General features: G+C 45.2%; 11 non-coding genes across 11 annotated transcripts; 1 reads left to right on the forward strand and 10 right to left on the reverse strand.

Annotated features, from left to right (window-relative positions):
• Positions 1 to 735: 735 nt before the first annotated feature.
• Positions 736 to 842, reverse strand: LOC147666765 (U6 spliceosomal RNA). Its single transcript, XR_015304498.1, has one exon. It is a non-coding gene; the product is annotated as a U6 spliceosomal RNA (small nuclear RNA).
• Positions 843 to 2639: 1797 nt separating this feature from the next.
• Positions 2640 to 2746, reverse strand: LOC147666766 (U6 spliceosomal RNA). Its single transcript, XR_015304609.1, has one exon. It is a non-coding gene; the product is annotated as a U6 spliceosomal RNA (small nuclear RNA).
• A 1797-nt stretch (positions 2747 to 4543) lies between these two features.
• On the reverse strand, positions 4544 to 4650 carry LOC147666767 (U6 spliceosomal RNA). The gene has a single exon (XR_015304705.1). It is a non-coding gene; the product is annotated as a U6 spliceosomal RNA (small nuclear RNA).
• Positions 4651 to 6447: 1797 nt separating this feature from the next.
• On the reverse strand, positions 6448 to 6554 carry LOC147666768 (U6 spliceosomal RNA). The gene has a single exon (XR_015304716.1). It is a non-coding gene; the product is annotated as a U6 spliceosomal RNA (small nuclear RNA).
• Positions 6555 to 8351: 1797 nt separating this feature from the next.
• LOC147666769 (U6 spliceosomal RNA) lies at positions 8352 to 8458 on the reverse strand. Its single transcript, XR_015304727.1, has one exon. It is a non-coding gene; the product is annotated as a U6 spliceosomal RNA (small nuclear RNA).
• A 1797-nt stretch (positions 8459 to 10255) lies between these two features.
• Positions 10256 to 10362, reverse strand: LOC147666770 (U6 spliceosomal RNA). Its single transcript, XR_015304504.1, has one exon. It is a non-coding gene; the product is annotated as a U6 spliceosomal RNA (small nuclear RNA).
• A 714-nt stretch (positions 10363 to 11076) lies between these two features.
• TRNAH-AUG (transfer RNA histidin (anticodon AUG)) lies at positions 11077 to 11149 on the forward strand. The gene has a single exon. It is a non-coding gene; the product is annotated as a tRNA-His (tRNA).
• Positions 11150 to 12159: 1010 nt separating this feature from the next.
• On the reverse strand, positions 12160 to 12266 carry LOC147666772 (U6 spliceosomal RNA). Its single transcript, XR_015304515.1, has one exon. It is a non-coding gene; the product is annotated as a U6 spliceosomal RNA (small nuclear RNA).
• Positions 12267 to 14063: 1797 nt separating this feature from the next.
• Positions 14064 to 14170, reverse strand: LOC147666773 (U6 spliceosomal RNA). The gene has a single exon (XR_015304526.1). It is a non-coding gene; the product is annotated as a U6 spliceosomal RNA (small nuclear RNA).
• A 1797-nt stretch (positions 14171 to 15967) lies between these two features.
• On the reverse strand, positions 15968 to 16074 carry LOC147666774 (U6 spliceosomal RNA). The gene has a single exon (XR_015304622.1). It is a non-coding gene; the product is annotated as a U6 spliceosomal RNA (small nuclear RNA).
• A 1807-nt stretch (positions 16075 to 17881) lies between these two features.
• Positions 17882 to 17988, reverse strand: LOC147666775 (U6 spliceosomal RNA). Its single transcript, XR_015304640.1, has one exon. It is a non-coding gene; the product is annotated as a U6 spliceosomal RNA (small nuclear RNA).
• Positions 17989 to 18012: the final 24 nt, after the last annotated feature.

The raw sequence follows: 18012 nt of genomic DNA on the forward strand, positions 1-18012 counted from the left end.
CTGTGGACGTAGGCAGGTGTGTGCACTTGAATGCTTACCCATTTACATGTGTGAGAGGAACAAACCAACTCCCTGTGGGCTGCAGGCTTACAACTGGTAGCCCCAGTAGCCAGGCAGAACCACAGGTAAGGAGAGAGAGAAAGTTGGTCCATTATTAGAGAAGGACCATAAGCATCTTGCACTGCTACCTTCTTCCCCTCTCAGCCACGATCGGCCAAGACCTCTCTATTAGGGTAGAGGGTGAACATTTCTTGGACCTCAGAAACTGAGGGATGTAGACCCAATATGTCCTCCAAGCGCCTAGAGACCTGGTGCCCAATCTGGCATGGTGTTTTTCAGCTTACCCGACCAATCCGGTTGCAAGGTGGACTTTAACAATACTGCTAAAAAGGCACTCCCAGACATCCCTGAGGCCTTCATTTGCATAGGCCCTGCCCTTCTCTTTGTCCTGCTTCCCACAAAGCAACACAACACTGCAGCAGTATAGATTTGGGGGTGGTGAAGAATAATGACAGTGAGGCTAAAAAAGAGAAAGAAAAGTCCCAGAAGTCCTGCAGGCTTCCTTGCTAAATGCAGCTGAACATAGAGCGCACCTTCTTTACTGCAAAGCAAATACATTAAAAATGTTGAGGAGAGACTAATTGAAAAATACATATTACGGGGACAGCACTGGGACCTGCTTTATTTTTTCAATTAGTCTTGAAAACAAAAAAGATTTCTCTCCTGAAAGCTGTTAAAAATATGGAACGCTTCACGAATTTGCGTGTCATCCTTGCGCAGGGGCCATGCTAATCTTCTCTGTATCGTTCCAATTTTAGTATATGTGCTGCCGAAGCGAGCACACTTTATTGATGAACTGACAATGTTTATAAACTCTCTAAATCTACAGTCTCTAGACATAGGGTGGCCTGGCAGAGATGCTCAGATGGCCAGTACGCATTCAAATCTGAGCCAATGGTCAAAAATGTATGAAGAGTAGCAATCCATTATTCTTCACTGCATTTGTGGTCCAAGACTAAACACACCGTAAGTATGTAGATTATACCAGGTTTGCAAAGGCTCCTGGGTCGGGCTACAGACAAGGAGCATTGTGACGTCACGCTGCTTGTGGAACAGTGATATTAAAGGTGAAACAGCTGCACAGTAGGTTAGGTGAAGGGCTCTGAGAGTGGAAAGGCAGAATGCTTGGGTCCCTGGACAAGGTGAGCTTATGATAATGTGTCTGAATGTTCACCTGTGTTGTAATATTAAACCCCTTATTGTTGTAAACGCCTACTTACTAAGGAGTTCTCAAGCTCAGCCCCACACAGACCTGGAACTGATTATGTTAATGCAAACTATTTAAGAAACTGAGCCTGATCTAAAAGATTTCCTTGGATCTAGGACCATTTCGCCTAGCTTTTAGGTGCTTCCTTCTCCTAAAGTCCTTTGTAAAACTTGGGAAAACCTCACAGAACAGACTTCCAGGAGGTCAGATGGGTTTCCTTGTGCCTTCACACACACATACACACACTTTCTAGCCCACTTAAGGACAAAAGGATGCGTAAGTCTACATAGGGCCAGTGGCGCAATGGATAACGCGTCTGACTACGGATCAGAAGATTGTAGGTTCGACTCCTATCTGGCTCGGAAGGGTTGTAGGTCCCTGTTTGATTATATTCCTGTGGAATTTTTATTTACCTCAGACTTGTTGTAGGTTCAATATTCTCCAGCAGGACTCATCCAGCAGTTGTTCCACGGTAGAGCGCAAGTAATAGGACCACAGCTAGTTAAACGTTTCCCATTTGCTGCTGGACTCTATGTGATGGCCGTCACGTGGTGTGCTGCTTTTGTATTTCAACATGGGTCCCTGATACTCTTAATTGCGAAAAAGCTTGTTGACAAAAGTGTGTGTGCGCGAGGGTCTGTGGACGTAGGCAGGTGTGTGCACTTGAATGCTTACCCATTTACATGTGTGAGAGGAACAAACCAACTCCCTGTGGGCTGCAGGCTTACAACTGGTAGCCCCAGTAGCCAGGCAGAACCACAGGTAAGGAGAGAGAGAAAGTTGGTCCATTATTAGAGAAGGACCATAAGCATCTTGCACTGCTACCTTCTTCCCCTCTCAGCCACGATCGGCCAAGACCTCTCTATTAGGGTAGAGGGTGAACATTTCTTGGACCTCAGAAACTGAGGGATGTAGACCCAATATGTCCTCCAAGCGCCTAGACACCTGGTGCCCAATCTGGCATGGTGTTTTTCAGCTTACCCGACCAATCCGGTTGCAAGGTGGACTTTAACAATACTGCTAAAAAGGCACTCCCAGACATCCCTGAGGCCTTCATTTGCATAGGCCCTGCCCTTCTCTTTGTCCTGCTTCCCACAAAGCAACACAACACTGCAGCAGTATAGATTTGGGGGTGGTGAAGAATAATGACAGTGAGGCTAAAAAAGAGAAAGAAAAGTCCCAGAAGTCCTGCAGGCTTCCTTGCTAAATGCAGCTGAACATAGAGCGCACCTTCTTTACTGCAAAGCAAATACATTAAAAATGTTGAGGAGAGACTAATTGAAAAATACATATTACGGGGACAGCACTGGGACCTGCTTTATTTTTTCAATTAGTCTTGAAAACAAAAAAGATTTCTCTCCTGAAAGCTGTTAAAAATATGGAACGCTTCACGAATTTGCGTGTCATCCTTGCGCAGGGGCCATGCTAATCTTCTCTGTATCGTTCCAATTTTAGTATATGTGCTGCCGAAGCGAGCACACTTTATTGATGAACTGACAATGTTTATAAACTCTCTAAATCTACAGTCTCTAGACATAGGGTGGCCTGGCAGAGATGCTCAGATGGCCAGTACGCATTCAAATCTGAGCCAATGGTCAAAAATGTATGAAGAGTAGCAATCCATTATTCTTCACTGCATTTGTGGTCCAAGACTAAACACACCGTAAGTATGTAGATTATACCAGGTTTGCAAAGGCTCCTGGGTCGGGCTACAGACAAGGAGCATTGTGACGTCACGCTGCCTGTGGAACAGTGATATTAAAGGTGAAACAGCTGCACAGTAGGTTAGGTGAAGGGCTCTGAGAGTGGAAAGGCAGCATGCTTGGGTCCCTGGACAAGGTGAGCGTATGATAATGTGTCTGAATGTTCACCTGTGTTGTAATATTAAACCCCTTATTGTTGTAAACGCCTACTTACTAAGGAGTTCTCAAGCTCAGCCCCACACAGACCTGGAACTGATTATGTTAATGCAAACTATTTAAGAAACTGAGCCTGATCTAAAAGATTTCCTTGGATCTAGGACCATTTCGCCTAGCTTTTAGGTGCTTCCTTCTCCTAAAGTCCTTTGTAAAACTTGGGAAAACCTCACAGAACAGACTTCCAGGAGGTCAGATGGGTTTCCTTGTGCCTTCACACACACATACACACACTTTCTAGCCCACTTAAGGACAAAAGGATGCGTAAGTCTACATAGGGCCAGTGGCGCAATGGATAACGCGTCTGACTACGGATCAGAAGATTGTAGGTTCGACTCCTATCTGGCTCGGAAGGGTTGTAGGTCCCTGTTTGATTATATTCCTGTGGAATTTTTATTTACCTCAGACTTGTTGTAGGTTCAATATTCTCCAGCAGGACTCATCCAGCAGTTGTTCCACGGTAGAGCGCAAGTAATAGGACCACAGCTAGTTAAACGTTTCCCATTTGCTGCTGGACTCTATGTGATGGCCGTCACGTGGTGTGCTGCTTTTGTATTTCAACATGGGTCCCTGATACTCTTAATTGCGAAAAAGCTTGTTGACAAAAGTGTGTGTGCGCGAGGGTCTGTGGACGTAGGCAGGTGTGTGCACTTGAATGCTTACCCATTTACATGTGTGAGAGGAACAAACCAACTCCCTGTGGGCTGCAGGCTTACAACTGGTAGCCCCAGTAGCCAGGCAGAACCACAGGTAAGGAGAGAGAGAAAGTTGGTCCATTATTAGAGAAGGACCATAAGCATCTTGCACTGCTACCTTCTTCCCCTCTCAGCCACGATCGGCCAAGACCTCTCTATTAGGGTAGAGGGTGAACATTTCTTGGACCTCAGAAACTGAGGGATGTAGACCCAATATGTCCTCCAAGCGCCTAGAGACCTGGTGCCCAATCTGGCATGGTGTTTTTCAGCTTACCCGACCAATCCGGTTGCAAGGTGGACTTTAACAATACTGCTAAAAAGGCACTCCCAGACATCCCTGAGGCCTTCATTTGCATAGGCCCTGCCCTTCTCTTTGTCCTGCTTCCCACAAAGCAACACAACACTGCAGCAGTATAGATTTGGGGGTGGTGAAGAATAATGACAGTGAGGCTAAAAAAGAGAAAGAAAAGTCCCAGAAGTCCTGCAGGCTTCCTTGCTAAATGCAGCTGAACATAGAGCGCACCTTCTTTACTGCAAAGCAAATACATTAAAAATGTTGAGGAGAGACTAATTGAAAAATACATATTACGGGGACAGCACTGGGACCTGCTTTATTTTTTCAATTAGTCTTGAAAACAAAAAAGATTTCTCTCCTGAAAGCTGTTAAAAATATGGAACGCTTCACGAATTTGCGTGTCATCCTTGCGCAGGGGCCATGCTAATCTTCTCTGTATCGTTCCAATTTTAGTATATGTGCTGCCGAAGCGAGCACACGTTATTGATGAACTGACAATGTTTATAAACTCTCTAAATCTACAGTCTCTAGACATAGGGTGGCCTGGCAGAGATGCTCAGATGGCCAGTACGCATTCAAATCTGAGCCAATGGTCAAAAATGTATGAAGAGTAGCAATCCATTATTCTTCACTGCATTTGTGGTCCAAGACTAAACACACCGTAAGTATGTAGATTATACCAGGTTTGCAAAGGCTCCTGGGTCGGGCTACAGACAAGGAGCATTGTGACGTCACGCTGCCTGTGGAACAGTGATATTAAAGGTGAAACAGCTGCACAGTAGGTTAGGTGAAGGGCTCTGAGAGTGGAAAGGCAGCATGCTTGGGTCCCTGGACAAGGTGAGCTTATGATAATGTGTCTGAATGTTCACCTGTGTTGTAATATTAAACCCCTTATTGTTGTAAACGCCTACTTACTAAGGAGTTCTCAAGCTCAGCCCCACACAGACCTGGAACTGATTATGTTAATGCAAACTATTTAAGAAACTGAGCCTGATCTAAAAGATTTCCTTGGATCTAGGACCATTTCGCCTAGCTTTTAGGTGCTTCCTTCTCCTAAAGTCCTTTGTAAAACTTGGGAAAACCTCACAGAACAGACTTCCAGGAGGTCAGATGGGTTTCCTTGTGCCTTCACACACACATACACACACTTTCTAGCCCACTTAAGGACAAAAGGATGCGTAAGTCTACATAGGGCCAGTGGCGCAATGGATAACGCGTCTGACTACGGATCAGAAGATTGTAGGTTCGACTCCTATCTGGCTCGGAAGGGTTGTAGGTCCCTGTTTGATTATATTCCTGTGGAATTTTTATTTACCTCAGACTTGTTGTAGGTTCAATATTCTCCAGCAGGACTCATCCAGCAGTTGTTCCACGGTAGAGCGCAAGTAATAGGACCACAGCTAGTTAAACGTTTCCCATTTGCTGCTGGACTCTATGTGATGGCCGTCACGTGGTGTGCTGCTTTTGTATTTCAACATGGGTCCCTGATACTCTTAATTGCGAAAAAGCTTGTTGACAAAAGTGTGTGTGCGCGAGGGTCTGTGGACGTAGGCAGGTGTGTGCACTTGAATGCTTACCCATTTACATGTGTGAGAGGAACAAACCAACTCCCTGTGGGCTGCAGGCTTACAACTGGTAGCCCCAGTAGCCAGGCAGAACCACAGGTAAGGAGAGAGAGAAAGTTGGTCCATTATTAGAGAAGGACCATAAGCATCTTGCACTGCTACCTTCTTCCCCTCTCAGCCACGATCGGCCAAGACCTCTCTATTAGGGTAGAGGGTGAACATTTCTTGGACCTCAGAAACTGAGGGATGTAGACCCAATATGTCCTCCAAGCGCCTAGAGACCTGGTGCCCAATCTGGCATGGTGTTTTTCAGCTTACCCGACCAATCCGGTTGCAAGGTGGACTTTAACAATACTGCTAAAAAGGCACTCCCAGACATCCCTGAGGCCTTCATTTGCATAGGCCCTGCCCTTCTCTTTGTCCTGCTTCCCACAAAGCAACACAACACTGCAGCAGTATAGATTTGGGGGTGGTGAAGAATAATGACAGTGAGGCTAAAAAAGAGAAAGAAAAGTCCCAGAAGTCCTGCAGGCTTCCTTGCTAAATGCAGCTGAACATAGAGCGCACCTTCTTTACTGCAAAGCAAATACATTAAAAATGTTGAGGAGAGACTAATTGAAAAATACATATTACGGGGACAGCACTGGGACCTGCTTTATTTTTTCAATTAGTCTTGAAAACAAAAAAGATTTCTCTCCTGAAAGCTGTTAAAAATATGGAACGCTTCACGAATTTGCGTGTCATCCTTGCGCAGGGGCCATGCTAATCTTCTCTGTATCGTTCCAATTTTAGTATATGTGCTGCCGAAGCGAGCACACTTTATTGATGAACTGACAATGTTTATAAACTCTCTAAATCTACAGTCTCTAGACATAGGGTGGCCTGGCAGAGATGCTCAGATGGCCAGTACGCATTCAAATCTGAGCCAATGGTCAAAAATGTATGAAGAGTAGCAATCCATTATTCTTCACTGCATTTGTGGTCCAAGACTAAACACACCGTAAGTATGTAGATTATACCAGGTTTGCAAAGGCTCCTGGGTCGGGCTACAGACAAGGAGCATTGTGACGTCACGCTGCTTGTGGAACAGTGATATTAAAGGTGAAACAGCTGCACAGTAGGTTAGGTGAAGGGCTCTGAGAGTGGAAAGGCAGAATGCTTGGGTCCCTGGACAAGGTGAGCTTATGATAATGTGTCTGAATGTTCACCTGTGTTGTAATATTAAACCCCTTATTGTTGTAAACGCCTACTTACTAAGGAGTTCTCAAGCTCAGCCCCACACAGACCTGGAACTGATTATGTTAATGCAAACTATTTAAGAAACTGAGCCTGATCTAAAAGATTTCCTTGGATCTAGGACCATTTCGCCTAGCTTTTAGGTGCTTCCTTCTCCTAAAGTCCTTTGTAAAACTTGGGAAAACCTCACAGAACAGACTTCCAGGAGGTCAGATGGGTTTCCTTGTGCCTTCACACACACATACACACACTTTCTAGCCCACTTAAGGACAAAAGGATGCGTAAGTCTACATAGGGCCAGTGGCGCAATGGATAACGCGTCTGACTACGGATCAGAAGATTGTAGGTTCGACTCCTATCTGGCTCGGAAGGGTTGTAGGTCCCTGTTTGATTATATTCCTGTGGAATTTTTATTTACCTCAGACTTGTTGTAGGTTCAATATTCTCCAGCAGGACTCATCCAGCAGTTGTTCCACGGTAGAGCGCAAGTAATAGGACCACAGCTAGTTAAACGTTTCCCATTTGCTGCTGGACTCTATGTGATGGCCGTCACGTGGTGTGCTGCTTTTGTATTTCAACATGGGTCCCTGATACTCTTAATTGCGAAAAAGCTTGTTGACAAAAGTGTGTGTGCGCGAGGGTCTGTGGACGTAGGCAGGTGTGTGCACTTGAATGCTTACCCATTTACATGTGTGAGAGGAACAAACCAACTCCCTGTGGGCTGCAGGCTTACAACTGGTAGCCCCAGTAGCCAGGCAGAACCACAGGTAAGGAGAGAGAGAAAGTTGGTCCATTATTAGAGAAGGACCATAAGCATCTTGCACTGCTACCTTCTTCCCCTCTCAGCCACGATCGGCCAAGACCTCTCTATTAGGGTAGAGGGTGAACATTTCTTGGACCTCAGAAACTGAGGGATGTAGACCCAATATGTCCTCCAAGCGCCTAGACACCTGGTGCCCAATCTGGCATGGTGTTTTTCAGCTTACCCGACCAATCCGGTTGCAAGGTGGACTTTAACAATACTGCTAAAAAGGCACTCCCAGACATCCCTGAGGCCTTCATTTGCATAGGCCCTGCCCTTCTCTTTGTCCTGCTTCCCACAAAGCAACACAACACTGCAGCAGTATAGATTTGGGGGTGGTGAAGAATAATGACAGTGAGGCTAAAAAAGAGAAAGAAAAGTCCCAGAAGTCCTGCAGGCTTCCTTGCTAAATGCAGCTGAACATAGAGCGCACCTTCTTTACTGCAAAGCAAATACATTAAAAATGTTGAGGAGAGACTAATTGAAAAATACATATTACGGGGACAGCACTGGGACCTGCTTTATTTTTTCAATTAGTCTTGAAAACAAAAAAGATTTCTCTCCTGAAAGCTGTTAAAAATATGGAACGCTTCACGAATTTGCGTGTCATCCTTGCGCAGGGGCCATGCTAATCTTCTCTGTATCGTTCCAATTTTAGTATATGTGCTGCCGAAGCGAGCACACTTTATTGATGAACTGACAATGTTTATAAACTCTCTAAATCTACAGTCTCTAGACATAGGGTGGCCTGGCAGAGATGCTCAGATGGCCAGTACGCATTCAAATCTGAGCCAATGGTCAAAAATGTATGAAGAGTAGCAATCCATTATTCTTCACTGCATTTGTGGTCCAAGACTAAACACACCGTAAGTATGTAGATTATACCAGGTTTGCAAAGGCTCCTGGGTCGGGCTACAGACAAGGAGCATTGTGACGTCACGCTGCCTGTGGAACAGTGATATTAAAGGTGAAACAGCTGCACAGTAGGTTAGGTGAAGGGCTCTGAGAGTGGAAAGGCAGCATGCTTGGGTCCCTGGACAAGGTGAGCGTATGATAATGTGTCTGAATGTTCACCTGTGTTGTAATATTAAACCCCTTATTGTTGTAAACGCCTACTTACTAAGGAGTTCTCAAGCTCAGCCCCACACAGACCTGGAACTGATTATGTTAATGCAAACTATTTAAGAAACTGAGCCTGATCTAAAAGATTTCCTTGGATCTAGGACCATTTCGCCTAGCTTTTAGGTGCTTCCTTCTCCTAAAGTCCTTTGTAAAACTTGGGAAAACCTCACAGAACAGACTTCCAGGAGGTCAGATGGGTTTCCTTGTGCCTTCACACACACATACACACACTTTCTAGCCCACTTAAGGACAAAAGGATGCGTAAGTCTACATAGGGCCAGTGGCGCAATGGATAACGCGTCTGACTACGGATCAGAAGATTGTAGGTTCGACTCCTATCTGGCTCGGAAGGGTTGTAGGTCCCTGTTTGATTATATTCCTGTGGAATTTTTATTTACCTCAGACTTGTTGTAGGTTCAATATTCTCCAGCAGGACTCATCCAGCAGTTGTTCCACGGTAGAGCGCAAGTAATAGGACCACAGCTAGTTAAACGTTTCCCATTTGCTGCTGGACTCTATGTGATGGCCGTCACGTGGTGTGCTGCTTTTGTATTTCAACATGGGTCCCTGATACTCTTAATTGCGAAAAAGCTTGTTGACAAAAGTGTGTGTGCGCGAGGGTCTGTGGACGTAGGCAGGTGTGTGCACTTGAATGCTTACCCATTTACATGTGTGAGAGGAACAAACCAACTCCCTGTGGGCTGCAGGCTTACAACTGGTAGCCCCAGTAGCCAGGCAGAACCACAGGTAAGGAGAGAGAGAAAGTTGGTCCATTATTAGAGAAGGACCATAAGCATCTTGCACTGCTACCTTCTTCCCCTCTCAGCCACGATCGGCCAAGACCTCTCTATTAGGGTAGAGGGTGAACATTTCTTGGACCTCAGAAACTGAGGGATGTAGACCCAATATGTCCTCCAAGCGCCTAGAGACCTGGTGCCCAATCTGGCATGGTGTTTTTCAGCTTACCCGACCAATCCGGTTGCAAGGTGGACTTTAACAATACTGCTAAAAAGGCACTCCCAGACATCCCTGAGGCCTTCATTTGCATAGGCCCTGCCCTTCTCTTTGTCCTGCTTCCCACAAAGCAACACAACACTGCAGCAGTATAGATTTGGGGGTGGTGAAGAATAATGACAGTGAGGCTAAAAAAGAGAAAGAAAAGTCCCAGAAGTCCTGCAGGCTTCCTTGCTAAATGCAGCTGAACATAGAGCGCACCTTCTTTACTGCAAAGCAAATACATTAAAAATGTTGAGGAGAGACTAATTGAAAAATACATATTACGGGGACAGCACTGGGACCTGCTTTATTTTTTCAATTAGTCTTGAAAACAAAAAAGATTTCTCTCCTGAAAGCTGTTAAAAATATGGAACGCTTCACGAATTTGCGTGTCATCCTTGCGCAGGGGCCATGCTAATCTTCTCTGTATCGTTCCAATTTTAGTATATGTGCTGCCGAAGCGAGCACACGTTATTGATGAACTGACAATGTTTATAAACTCTCTAAATCTACAGTCTCTAGACATAGGGTGGCCTGGCAGAGATGCTCAGATGGCCAGTACGCATTCAAATCTGAGCCAATGGTCAAAAATGTATGAAGAGTAGCAATCCATTATTCTTCACTGCATTTGTGGTCCAAGACTAAACACACCGTAAGTATGTAGATTATACCAGGTTTGCAAAGGCTCCTGGGTCGGGCTACAGACAAGGAGCATTGTGACGTCACGCTGCCTGTGGAACAGTGATATTAAAGGTGAAACAGCTGCACAGTAGGTTAGGTGAAGGGCTCTGAGAGTGGAAAGGCAGCATGCTTGGGTCCCTGGACAAGGTGAGCTTATGATAATGTGTCTGAATGTTCACCTGTGTTGTAATATTAAACCCCTTATTGTTGTAAACGCCTACTTACTAAGGAGTTCTCAAGCTCAGCCCCACACAGACCTGGAACTGATTATGTTAATGCAAACTATTTAAGAAACTGAGCCTGATCTAAAAGATTTCCTTGGATCTAGGACCATTTCGCCTAGCTTTTAGGTGCTTCCTTCTCCTAAAGTCCTTTGTAAAACTTGGGAAAACCTCACAGAACAGACTTCCAGGAGGTCAGATGGGTTTCCTTGTGCCTTCACACACACATACACACACTTTCTAGCCCACTTAAGGACAAAAGGATGCGTAAGTCTACATAGGGCCAGTGGCGCAATGGATAACGCGTCTGACTATGGATCAGAAGATTGTAGGTTTGACTCCTATCTGGCTCGGAAGGGTTGTAGGTCCCTGTTTGATTATATTCCTGTGGAATTTTTATTTACCTCAGACTTGTTGTAGGTTCAATTTTCTCCAGCAGGACTCATCCAGCAGTTGTTCCACGGTAGAGCGCAAGTAATAGGACCACAGCTAGTTAAACGTTTCCCATTTGCTGCTGGACTCTATGTGATGGCCGTCACGTGGTGTGCTGCTTTTGTATTTCAACATGGGTCCCTGATACTCTTAATTGCGAAAAAGCTTGTTGACAAAAGTGTGTGTGCGCGAGGGTCTGTGGACGTAGGCAGGTGTGTGCACTTGAATGCTTACCCATTTACATGTGTGAGAGGAACAAACCAACTCCCTGTGGGCTGCAGGCTTACAACTGGTAGCCCCAGTAGCCAGGCAGAACCACAGGTAAGGAGAGAGAGAAAGTTGGTCCATTATTAGAGAAGGACCATAAGCATCTTGCACTGCTACCTTCTTCCCCTCTCAGCCACGATCGGCCAAGACCTCTCTATTAGGGTAGAGGGTGAACATTTCTTGGACCTCAGAAACTGAGGGATGTAGACCCAATATGTCCTCCAAGCGCCTAGAGACCTGGTGCCCAATCTGGCATGGTGTTTTTCAGCTTACCCGACCAATCCGGTTGCAAGGTGGACTTTAACAATACTGCTAAAAAGGCACTCCCAGACATCCCTGAGGCCTTCATTTGCATAGGCCCTGCCCTTCTCTTTGTCCTGCTTCCCACAAAGCAACACAACACTGCAGCAGTATAGATTTGGGGGTGGTGAAGAATAATGACAGTGAGGCTAAAAAAGAGAAAGAAAAGTCCCAGAAGTCCTGCAGGCTTCCTTGCTAAATGCAGCTGAACATAGAGCGCACCTTCTTTACTGCAAAGCAAATACATTAAAAATGTTGAGGAGAGACTAATTGAAAAATACATATTACGGGGACAGCACTGGGACCTGCTTTATTTTTTCAATTAGTCTTGAAAACAAAAAAGATTTCTCTCCTAAAAGCTGTTAAAAATATGGAACGCTTCACGAATTTGCGTGTCATCCTTGCGCAGGGGCCATGCTAATCTTCTCTGTATCGTTCCAATTTTAGTATATGTGCTGCCGAAGCGAGCACACTTTATTGATGAACTGACAATGTTTATAAACTCTCTAAATCTACAGTCTCTAGACATAGGGTGGCCTGGCAGAGATGCTCAGATGGCCAGTACGCATTCAAATCTGAGCCAATGGTCAAAAATGTATGAAGAGTAGCAATCCATTATTCTTCACTGCATTTGTGGTCCAAGACTAAACATACCGTAAGTATGTAGATTATACCAGGTTTGCAAAGGCTCCTGGTTCGGGCTACAGACAAGGAGCATTGTGACGTCACGCTGCCTGTGGAACAGTGATATTAAAGGTGAAACAGCTGCACAGTAGGTTAGGTGAAGGGCTCTGAGAGTGGAAAGGCAGCATGCTTGGGTCCCTGGACAAGGTGAGCTTATGATAATGTGTCTGAATGTTCACCTGTGTTGTAATATTAAGCCCCTTATTGTTGTAAACGCCTACTTACTAAGGAGTTCCCAAGCTCAGCCCCACACAGACCTGGAACTGATTATGTTAATGCAAACTATTTAAGAAACTGAGCCTGATCTAAAAGATTTCCTTGGATCTAGGACCATTTCGCCTAGCTTTTAGGTGCTTCCTTCTCCTAAAGTCCTTTGTAAAACTTGGGAAAACCTCACAGAACAGACTTCCAGGAGGTCAGATGAGTTTCCTTGTGCCTTCACACACACATACACACACTTTCTAGCCCACTTAAGGACAAAAGGATGCGTAAGTCTACATAGGGCCAGTGGCGCAATGGATAACGCGTCTGACTACGGATCAGAAGATTGTAGGTTCGACTCCTATCTGGCTCGGAAGGGTTGTAGGTCCCTGTTTGATTATATTCCTGTGGAATTTTTATTTACCTCAGACTTGTTGTAGGTTCAATATTCTCCAGCAGGACTCATCCAGCAGTTGTTCCACGGTAGAGCGCAAGTAATAGGACCACAGCTAGTTAAACGTTTCCCATTTGCTGCTGGACTCTATGTGATGGCCGTCACGTGGTGTGCTGCTTTTGTATTTCAACATGGGTCCCTGATACTCTTAATTGCGAAAAAGCTTGTTGACAAAAGTGTGTGTGCGCGAGGGTCTGTGGACGTAGGCAGGTGTGTGCACTTGAATGCTTACCCATTTACATGAGTGAGAGGAACAAACCAACTCCCTGTGGGCTGCAGGCTTACAACTGGTAGCCCCAGTAGCCAGGCAGAACCACAGGTAAGGAGAGAGAGAAAGTTGGTCCATTATTAGAGAAGGACCATAAGCATCTTGCGCTGCAACCTTCTTACCTTCTCAGCCACGATCAGCCAAGACCTCTCTATTAGGGTAGAGGGTGAACATTTCTTGGACCTCAGAAACTGAGGGATGTAGACCCAATATGTCCTCCAAGCGCCTAGAGACCTGGTGCCCAATCTGGCATGGTGTTTTTCAGCTTACCCGACCAATCCGGTTGCAAGGTGGACTTTAACAATACTGCTAAAAAGGCACTCCCAGACATCCCTGAGGCCTTCATTTGCATAGGCCCTGCCCTTCTCTTTGTCCTGCTTCCCACAAAGCAACACAACACTGCAGCAGTATAGATTTGGGGGTGGTGAAGAATAATGACAGTGAGGCTAAAAAAGAGAAAGAAAAGTCCCAGAAGTCCTGCAGGCTTCCTTGCTAAATGCAGCTGAACATAGAGTGCACCTTCTTTACTGCAAAGCAAATACATTAAAAATGTTGAGGAGAGACTAATTGAAAAATACATATTACGGGGACAGCACTGGGACCTGCTTTATTTTTTCAATTAGTCTTGAAAACAAAAAAGATTTCTCTCCTGAAAGCTGTTAAAAATATGGAACGCTTCACGAATTTGCGTGTCATCCTTGCGCAGGGGCCATGCTAATCTTCTCTGTATCGTTCCAATTTTAGTATATGTGCTGCCGAAGCGAGCACACTTTATTGATGAACTGACAATGTTTATAAACTCTCTAAATCTACAGTCTCTAGACATAGGGTGGCCTGGCAGAGATGCTCAGATGGCCAGTACGCATTCAAATCTGAGCCAATGGTCAAAAATGTATGAAGAGTAGCAATCCATTATTCTTCACTGCATTTGTGGTCCAAGACTAAACACACCGTAAGTATGTAGATTATACCAGGTTTGCAAAGGCTCCTGGGTCGGGCTACAGACAAGGAGCATTGTGACGTCACGTTGCCTGTGGAACAGTGATATTAAAGGTGAAACAGCTGCACAGTAGGTTAGGTGAAGGGCTCTGAGAGTGGAAAGGCAGCATGCTTGGGTCCCTGGACAAGGTGAGCTTATGATAATGTGTCTGAATGTTCACCTGTGTTGTAATATTAAACCCCTTATTGTTGTAAACGCCTACTTACTAAGGAGTTCTCAAGCTCAGCCCCACACAGACCTGGAACTGATTATGTTAATGCAAACTATTTAAGAAACTGAGCCTGATCTAAAAGATTTCCTTGGATCTAGGACCATTTCGCCTAGCTTTTAGGTGCTTCCTTCTCCTAAAGTCCTTTGTAAAACTTGGGAAAACCTCACAGAACAGACTTCCAGGAGGTCAGATGGGTTTCCTTGTGCCTTCACACACACATACACACACTTTCTAGCCCACTTAAGGACAAAAGGATGCGTAAGTCTACATAGGGCCAGTGGCGCAATGGATAACGCGTCTGACTACGGATCAGAAGATTGTAGGTTCGACTCCTATCTGGCTCGGAAGGGTTGTAGGTCCCTGTTTGATTATATTCCTGTGGAATTTTTATTTACCTCAGACTTGTTGTAGGTTCAATATTCTCCAGCAGGACTCATCCAGCAGTTGTTCCACGGTAGAGCGCAAGTAATAGGACCACAGCTAGTTAAACGTTTCCCATTTGCTGCTGGACTCTATGTGATGGCCGTCACGTGGTGTGCTGCTTTTGTATTTCAACATGGGTCCCTGATACTCTTAATTGCGAAAAAGCTTGTTGACAAAAGTGTGTGTGCGCGAGGGTCTGTGGACGTAGGCAGGTGTGTGCACTTGAATGCTTACCCATTTACATGTGTGAGAGGAACAAACCAACTCCCTGTGGGCTGCAGGCTTACAACTGGTAGCCCCAGTAGCCAGGCAGAACCACAGGTAAGGAGAGAGAGAAAGTTGGTCCATTATTAGAGAAAAACCATAAGCATCTTGCACTGCTACCTTCTTCCCATCTCAGCCACGATCAGCCAAGACCTCTCTATTAGGGTAGAGGGTGAACATTTCTTGGACCTCAGAAACTGAGGGATGTAGACCCAATATGTCCTCCAAGCGCCTAGACACCTGGTGCCCAATCTGGCATGGTGTTTTTCAGCTTACCCGACCAATCCGGTTGCAAGGTGGACTTTAACAATACTGCTAAAAAGGCACTCCCAGACATCCCTGAGGCCTTCATTTGCATAGGCCCTGCCCTTCTCTTTGTCCTGCTTCCCACAAAGCAACACAACACTGCAGCAGTATAGATTTGGGGGTGGTGAAGAATAATGACAGTGAGGCTAAAAAAGAGAAAGAAAAGTCCCAGAAGTCCTGCAGGCTTCCTTGCTAAATGCAGCTGAACATAGAGCGCACCTTCTTTACTGCAAAGCAAATACATTAAAAATGTTGAGGAGAGACTAATTGAAAAATACATATTACGGGGACAGCACTGGGACCTGCTTTATTTTTTCAATTAGTCTTGAAAACAAAAAAGATTTCTCTCCTGAAAGCTGTTAAAAATATGGAACGCTTCACGAATTTGCGTGTCATCCTTGCGCAGGGGCCATGCTAATCTTCTCTGTATCGTTCCAATTTTAGTATATGTGCTGCCAAAGCGAGCACACTTTATTAATGAACTGACAATGTTTATAAACTCTCTAAATCTACAGTCTCTAGACATAGGGTGGCCTGGCAGAGATGCTCAGATGGCCAGTACGCATTCAAATCTGAGCCAATGGTCAAAAATGTATGAAGAGTAGCAATCCATTATTCTTCACTGCATTTGTGGTCCAAGACTAAACACACCGTAAGTATGTAGATTATACCAGGTTTGCAAAGGCTCCTGGGTCGGGCTACAGACAAGGAGCATTGTGACGTCACGTTGCCTGTGGAACAGTGATATTAAAGGTGAAACAGCTGCACAGTAGGTTAGGTGAAGGGCTCTGAGAGTGGAAAGGCAGCATGCTTGGGTCCCTGGACAAGGTGAGCTTATGATAATGTGTCTGAATGTTCACCTGTGTTGTAATATTAAACCCCTTATTGTTGTAAACGCCTACTTACTAAGGAGTTCTCAAGCTCAGCCCCACACAGACCTGGAACTGATTATGTTAATGCAAACTATTTAAGAAACTGAGCCTGATCTAAAAGATTTCCTTGGATCTAGGACCATTTCGCCTAGCTTTTAGGTGCTTCCTTCTCCTAAAGTCCTTTGTAAAACTTGGGAAAACCTCACAGAACAGACTTCCAGGAGGTCAGATGGGTTTCCTTGTGCCTTCACACACACATACACACACTTTCTAGCCCACTTAAGGACAAAAGGATGCGTAAGTCTACATAGGGCCAATGGCGCAATGGATAACGCGTCTGACTACGGATCAGAAGATTGTAGGTTCGACTCCTATCTGGCTCGGAAGGGTTGTAGGTCCCTGTTTGATTATATTCCTGTGGAATTTTTATTTACCTCAGACTTGTTGTAGGTTCAATATTCTCCAGCAGGACTCATCCAGCAGTTGTTCCACGGTAGAGCGCAAGTAATAGGACCACAGCTAGTTAAACGTTTCCCATTTGCTGCTGGACTCTATGTGATGGCCGTCACGTGGTGTGCTGCTTTTGTATTTCAACATGGGTCCCTGATACTCTTAATTGCGAAAAAGCTTGTTGACAAAAGTGTGTGTGCGCGAGGGTCTGTGGACGTAGGCAGGTGTGTGCACTTGAATGCTTACCCATTTACATGTGTGAGAGGAACAAACCAACTCCCTGTGGGCTGCAGGCTTACAACTGGTAGCCCCAGTAGCCAGGCAGAACCACAGGTAAGGAGAGAGAGAAAGTTGGTCCATTATTAGAGAAGGACCATAAGCATCTTGCACTGCTACCTTCTTCCCCTCTCAGCCACGATCAGCCACGATCGGCCAAGACCTCTCTATTAGGGTAGAGGGTGAACATTTCTTGGACCTCAGAAACTGAGGGATGTAGACCCAATATGTCCTCCAAGCGCCTAGACACCTGGTGCCCAATCTGGCATGGTGTTTTTCAGCTTACCCGACCAATCCGGTTGCAAGGTGGACTTTAACAATACTGCTAAAAAGGCACTCCCAGACATCCCTGAGGCCTTCATTTGCATAGGCCCTGCCCTTCTCTTTGTCCTGCTTCCCACAAAGCAACACAACACTGCAGCAGTATAGATTTGGGGGTGGTGAAGAATAATGACAGTGAGGCTAAAAAAGAGAAAGAAAAGTCCCAGAAGTCCTGCAGGCTTCCTTGCTAAATGCAGCTGAACATAGAGCGCACCTTCTTTACTGCAAAGCAAATACATTAAAAATGTTGAGGAGAGACTAATTGAAAAATACATATTACGGGGACAGCCCTGGGACCTGCTTTATTTTTTCAATTAGTCTTGAAAACAAAAAAGATTTCTCTCCTGAAAGCTGTTAAAAATATGGAACGCTTCACGAATTTGCGTGTCATCTTTGCGCAGGGGCCATGCTAATCTTCTCTGTATCGTTCCAATTTTAGTATATGTGCTGCCGAAGCGAGCACACTTTATTGATGAACTGACAATGT

This window comes from Lissotriton vulgaris, unplaced genomic scaffold (assembly GCF_964263255.1).
Source record: "Lissotriton vulgaris unplaced genomic scaffold, aLisVul1.2 SCAFFOLD_2072, whole genome shotgun sequence".
In the NCBI taxonomy this organism is placed as follows: Eukaryota; Metazoa; Chordata; class Amphibia; order Caudata; family Salamandridae; genus Lissotriton; species Lissotriton vulgaris.